This window comes from Peromyscus eremicus, chromosome 5 (genome assembly GCF_949786415.1).
Source record: "Peromyscus eremicus chromosome 5, PerEre_H2_v1, whole genome shotgun sequence".
In the NCBI taxonomy this organism is placed as follows: domain Eukaryota; kingdom Metazoa; phylum Chordata; class Mammalia; order Rodentia; family Cricetidae; genus Peromyscus; species Peromyscus eremicus.
Window position 1 is genome coordinate 38,159,588 of NC_081420.1, and position 6,724 is coordinate 38,166,311.

Sequence of the window (6,724 nt, forward strand, 5' to 3'; positions counted from 1 at the left end):
TTCTAGAATGCCTTAGAGATGCCTTTCAGTAGCTGCACAGATATTGAGTTCTTCCCAAATGAGAACAAAAGTATTTGACCAAATAGTAAAATGTTATTCAGTTGTGATCATTCCTATTCTGATTGGTAGGATAGGTAATGGCATATCTACCAGATGTCAACAAAAAGGCATCTCCAGGTAAATTCTGGGAGGAGAGTTTACTTTTATATATTTGCCTGAGTAGATTGCATTCTTAATAATTCCATGTTTTTTGTTGCCAAAAAGTTAATCAATAAATAATACTGCCTGAGTTAGTCATCTTTTTGTCACTATACCCGAGATAATCAGTTTATAAAGACTGAAGGGAGGGCAATTGTGGGTCCTAGTTGGACAAACTCTGGTCCATACTGAGGTAGTCCTATTGTGCCTGGGGCTGTGATAATGCAGGGCATATGATGGGAGCACACTGGCAGAGAGAACAGCTTACCAAATAGCTGGGAAGAAAAAGAGAGGAAGAAGAAAAGACATGGGGGTCTCAGTCTCTTCAGGGACATACTCCCCAAGATCTAAAAGTCTACCACTAGGCCAAGGAGTGTAGCTCCATGGTGGAGTGCTCGTCTCGAGCATTAGTTACTTTTCTTGTTACTGTGACCAAATACCCGACCTAAAGCACCTTAGGGGAGGAAGGTTTTATTTTGACCCAGGGTTTGAAGAGATGCAGCCCATCATGGAAGGAAAGGTGTGGCTGCAGGACGTGGATGGTCATAGTGTACCCATAATCAAGAAGTAGAGTGGACAGAAAGTGGGACCTGCATTCAAACCTCAAGGCCCACCTCCCCTGACCCATTTCCATCAGTGAGTCTCTACCTCCTAAAGCTTCTAAGATCTTCTTCTAAAACAAGTCCATCAGCTGAGGACCAAGTGCTGGACACATGAGCATGTAGGGACATTCAAATCACAATACCCAGGGTCTGATATCCAGCACCTCATACATATGCATGAGTACTCTCCCTCTAGGCCCCACTTATTAAAGGCACCGCCATCTCTCAATAGCCTGATTGGTCATAGGACCAAGGATTTGATACATAACCCTTTGGGAATACTATACTATGGTCAACTATAACATCTGCCTATGCTATTCTATTCTTCTATCTCATTGTTTCTTTTTTTTAATTTTATTTGTTTGTTTACTTATTTGACTCAGAGTCTCATTATATAGTCCAGACTGACTTTGAACTCATAATTCTCCTGCCTCAGCCTCTTGAGTGTTAGGATTGCACGTGTGACCATGCCTGGCTGTCATTTGCCAACTTTCTAAAAGCCAAGCAAGATTTAAAAAGGAACTTTCAAACCTGACAGTATCTCTTCGGCCAAAGAGAACCACTTCCAATGTTCTGCAGCCCTCCATGCGCTGTGTGGTGTGTCCTGTGCAGCCTCTCATCAGCCTTAGATGAAAACACCCTACTCCCAGCCCTGTGCTGCTGTCTGCCGGGGGCACAAGGCTCCAATTCACACTATGAGGTTAGTTAGGTTTTTCAACACAGTAGGCCTTAACCCCTGATCACATAAAAGAGAAAACTGTCTCTAATTAGACTTTTTCATTCCTCACAACTGTTTCAAAGCCTAAGCCATTCTTTCCCTCACCTTCTGTTGCAGAGGAAAATATAGCCCATTAGTTGGGACTTACTTTATTCTTTTTACCTTTTAATCTAGAGCAATCCTTTCTTCCCCTCTGTTTCAGATGAAAAGCTATCTTTGATCTTGTTCAAAAATTATACTGTTTCTTTCTAAAAAAAAAAAAAAAACCAAAACATTTTCCCCTGTCATTGCTAAGAATCATACCCTTGTGAAGAATTTAGGAAACAGGAGAAAACAAGAAATAAAGTCAAATCACATGTAACTCAGACCTGAGACGGGGGCTGTGGATGCTGTGAGCTTTTAGTTCTTCCCAGGAGGTTATACATATAGGCATAAAAAGTATTTTCATAATCCAAATTGTCCTGCTTATAAATCTCTTAATAGTAGATCTTGACTATTTTTGCATGACCAAAAATATTTTCTAGTGATGAGATTTTTAATATTTTAAACTTAAAAATAACTTGTTTTTCCTTTTATTTTAAAAACAGAGCATGCTTATTGCAGTTATTAGATCCTACAGTTAAAAGGAAAAACACTAAAGACAACAGTCTGTACTCGACCTCAGATAAAATCAGCTGGCATGTTTTTAATATAAATCTATGAAAACATAAGCAGTTAGGTATTGCATATCACCTGTGATATACAAGCATTATATCCACATTAAATCCACAGAACATATCTTCTTTTAAATGTTAGTTTTTATATTTATTTATTTATTTATTTATTTATTTATTTATTTATTTATTTATTTATGAGACAGGCTCTCCTTGTGTAGCTCAGGCTAGCCCTACATTCACCTCCTGCCTCAGCCTCCAGGGTACAGGTATTACAGGCCGACCATACTCAGCATAAAAATCTGTATTTACCAGTGACGAAACAAGGTCCAGAGAAGCCAGGTGTCCTGTCCCAAGCTCAGTGCCCAGCCTGGGATACCACCAGGCAGGACCCTCCTGACCCTCTGTCAGCTCCCAGCTCCCAGAGAGCATCTCCCCATGCTGGTGAAGGAACATCACTCTCGGAGCTGCCTCGGGGTCAGATAGTAGCTTTACTTTCCTGTGGGTTTTTTTTTTAAAATATTTTTCTTTTCTATACCTAGCTGCCTACAGAACTACTTTTGTTTGTGCTGTGAGCAGATTCTCGCTTCAATTTTTCTCAAAAGGCTAATGAAAATGATCCAGATTTTATTTGTAAATAAGCTATTGCTTCTCTGTTCTTTCTCTCTCTCTTTCTTTCTTTCTTTCTTTCTTTCTTTCTTTCTTTCTTTCTTTCTTTCTTTCTTTCTTTCAGGATAATTTTTCACACTGTATCCTAGGCTGGTCTGGAACTCATGAAGTAGCCCAGGCTAGCTTTCTCATGGTGATCCTCCTGCCTCAGAGTCTCCAGTGCTGGATTACAGGCATGAACTACCATGCCAAGTTTTTCTCTACTAATCTGAAGAGCAACCTCTATTTTATTTTCTTCTTTAAAATCATTTTGTTTTTTTGGAGACAGAGCCACTTGTAGCCCATACTGCCCTTAAACTCACTATGTAGACAAGATCGGTCTTGAACCCGCGATCCTCCAGCCTATACCTCTAAAGTGCTAAGGCATTCCCTCTAAGAACAGCCTTAAGTCACTGCTTATGCGTCTGTCTTCTCCCATCCTTGGAAACTGGTTTTATTTGTTACCCACTATTTATCCTGGATCTTGGAACCCTGAGATAGCTTTGAATTATCTGTGCACTTGTCTGATTAATTGACTGACTGAAATCTTCCTTCAGTAGCATTTACAGAGGACGTAACTATGAGGAAAATGCAAACTGTCCCTTAAGACTGAGAGTCTACAAAAGGACACATGCACGGATGCCGTTTCTGAAGTGCTCTAGCGGTGCTCTTACTCCGACGCCACCTCACCTGACCCTCACAGCAGCCCAGTGCCGCAGCTTCTATTTTTATCTCCTTTGCTCACATGTGCCATGAAGCATGGCACAGCGCTTAGCTTTGTGGAGAGTTGGGGAAAGTTACTAGGCAATTCCAATTTGATGCAACCAATGCTATCTATCATAGGGGAAGCCCAGGGTTCTGCTCTTAGCAAATGCATCTGATGAGACCATGGGAACCAGGGAGGGCTTTGGAGGAAGTGGTTTCCTGATGATTCCTAAAAGATGGTGATTTGCTTTGCTCAAATGAATGTAGGGTAAATGGAAAAAAAATATTGATTAGGCTACCACATACAAGAGAGAGGGTGGTATGGGGATGGATGAGGATAGGTGGAAAGATTTAAGAAGGAGGAGGAGGAGGAGAGGAGGAAGAGAAGGAGAAGGAGGAGGAGGAAGAGAAGGAGGAGGAGAAGAAGAAGAAGAAGAAGAAGAAGAAGAAGAAGAAGAAGAAGCAATAGTTCAGAGGTCCAGAGAAAAGAAAAGAGATGGGCATAGTAGTACACATCTGTGATCTTAGCACTTGGCATGTAGAGTTCAAGGCCAGCCTCAGCTGATAGGAAGTTGGAAGCCAGCATGCATTACAGGAGACCCTGTCTGAAAAGTCAAACCAAACCAAACCAAAAGCAAAACAAAGACAAGAAAAAATTAAACATAAAACAAACCAAACAAACAAAAAATAGAAACAAAGGGAATGCTGCACCCTAGAAACTGAGAAATGAAGCCTTTGAGTCCAGGGTTGGGAGGGAGGTCAATAGAAGCGCATCCTGCCCAGCCTTGGGAGACACTTTAATGAAATTTATCTGCGATCCAAACATATGAGGAGATGTGGAACCAGCTTAACCAGAGGAGTCACCCTGGTGGTGAAGCTGGTGGGTGAGAATGAATATCACCAGGGCAACAGTATAGACAAAGCCAATGTCGGGGAAGGAGTGACGCTGCCTTTTACTAGGCAGTGCCATGGAGTTAGGTGTGCTTTGGGTTGATCGATAATCGGTAAGTCTGACCTGGTTCTTGGCTTGACGAGTATTATACCAACACCCAAGGCTTTGATGAGAACACCCATGGTCAGCAGTTTAGGCTTGGCATGTGTGCTGACTAGTTTTATGTCAATTTGACACAAGCTAGAATCATTTTGGAAGAGGGAACCTTAATTGAGAAGACGCCCCCATTAGATTGATTGGCCTGTGGGCAAGCTTGTGGTACATTTTCTTAATTGATGATTATTGTAGGAGGGCCCAGCTCACCCTCGATGGTCCTGGATGCTTATGAAAAGGCAGGCTAAGCAACCCAAGAGGAGAAAGTCAGTAAGGAGCAGTCCTCCTTGGCCTCTGCATCAGTTCCTGCCTCCCGGTTCTTATCCTGCTTGAGTTCCTGTCCTGACTTCCTTCGAGGATGGACCCTAATATGGAAGTATAAGAAAAATAAACCCTTTCCTCCCCAAGTTGCTTATGCTTATGGTGCTTTATCACAGCAATAGAAGCCCCAACTAAGACAGGAACTGCTAACAGAAGTGGAGTATTGATGTGCCAGACTTGACCATGTGTTTGGGGGGAATCGTGGAAGGACTCTGGAACTTTGGGCTAGAAAAGCCATTTGGTGCTCAGAGTTTAATGCGCTGTTGTGGGAACTTAGGAAGCAATGCTGAGAGCGAGCATATGACGAAGCTGTGCTCGTGCAGTTTCAAGGGAATTGTAAGAGTTCCTTAAGGACTCTCTTGGGACCGCTTGAAATTTTGAGCTCACGTCACCTAAGGCAGAAGAATTGGCTGTGGTTAACGAGAAACCGGAGCCATTACAGTGAAATCTCTGTTGGGATGATCAGTACTGGTCAGCTGGGGCTGAAGATCGGCTGTGATTCAGAGGAGAGCAGCAGTGAGGCAAAGTCTCCTGGCAAGTGTTTCCTCAGCTTCCGACTCAGAAGCTGTGGTCTAGTGGTGGCCACGGTTGTACTCGCTGACAGCCAAACACGGTGAGGTCTTACAGTCTTCCAAATGGCACTGGCTGTGAAGGCCCAGGATTAAAGGGGTCGTGAGGAGAAGCTGAGGCCCGGCACCATATGTCAGGGTCAGGATCCCCGAAGAGAGCTCAAGGGAGGCTACTGGTGAAAGTGCAGCACCTCAGATGCTGGTACCATGGGATGGACCACCAAGGATGGCAGCGGCTGTGGGGTGAGCTAGCCTGAGCCTAGGAGACGAGGTGTTTGTGCGGTGAATGCAGAGCCAAAGAAGCACAGCTGTCCAAGCCGTCTGGAGCCCAAAGGATCCTAAATGAGTTGCAGACATCGTATACTGTGTTATTTACACGGTTAGAGTTTGGTTTTGCTTTGTTCAGATTGTGACTGTGCCCTGGTTCTTCCTTCCTACACAAAGTGTTTATTTTCGATTTTATAGGAATCCAGGGTCAGGAGACTTTGGATATTTTAAAGAGACTTTGGATGTTTTAAAGAGACTGAACTTTTAAAGGGTTTGGATTTTGAAAGACTGTGGGACTTTTAAAACTTGAAATATGTTTTCTGCTGTGATACTGCTATTACTAAGGCATCTTGGGGACAACAAGAAAGGAAAGGTTATGGTTTAAGAGTGATGTGTTTGTGCGTCAAGCTGACAAGGGGTCAGTTGTGCTGGCTTATTTGATGTTAACTTGACACAAGCTGGAGTCATTTTGGAAGAGGGAACCTTAATTGAAAGGATGCCTCCACTAGATTGGCCTGAGGGCAAGCCTATGATTCATATTCTTAACTGATGATTGATGTGGGAGAGCCCAGCCCACTGCGGCGGTGGGGGTAAGGGTGGGGGAGTTGGGGGTGGGGTGGGGGGTGTGTCATTCCTGGGCTTGTGTTCTTGGATGCTATAAGAAATCAGACTGAGCAAGCTATGAAAAACAAGCCTGTAAATAGCATTCTCCATGGCTTCTGCATCACTTCCTGCCTCCAGGCTCCTGCCTTGGGTTCCTGCCCTGACTTCCTTCAATGATGAGAAGTGATATGGAAGTGTTAGCAAAATAAGCCCTTTCCTCCCCAAGTTGCTTATGGTCCTAGTCTTCTATCTCCCACACTAGAAACCTGAACTAAGACAATAGGCATGAAGTGTGCGGAGAAGAAAGCATACGTTGTCTATGTTCTGACCACAGCGTTCCTCTCATTATACCTTTACCAGTTCCTGAGCTGTCATTAAGGTGGGTCTACAAAGTT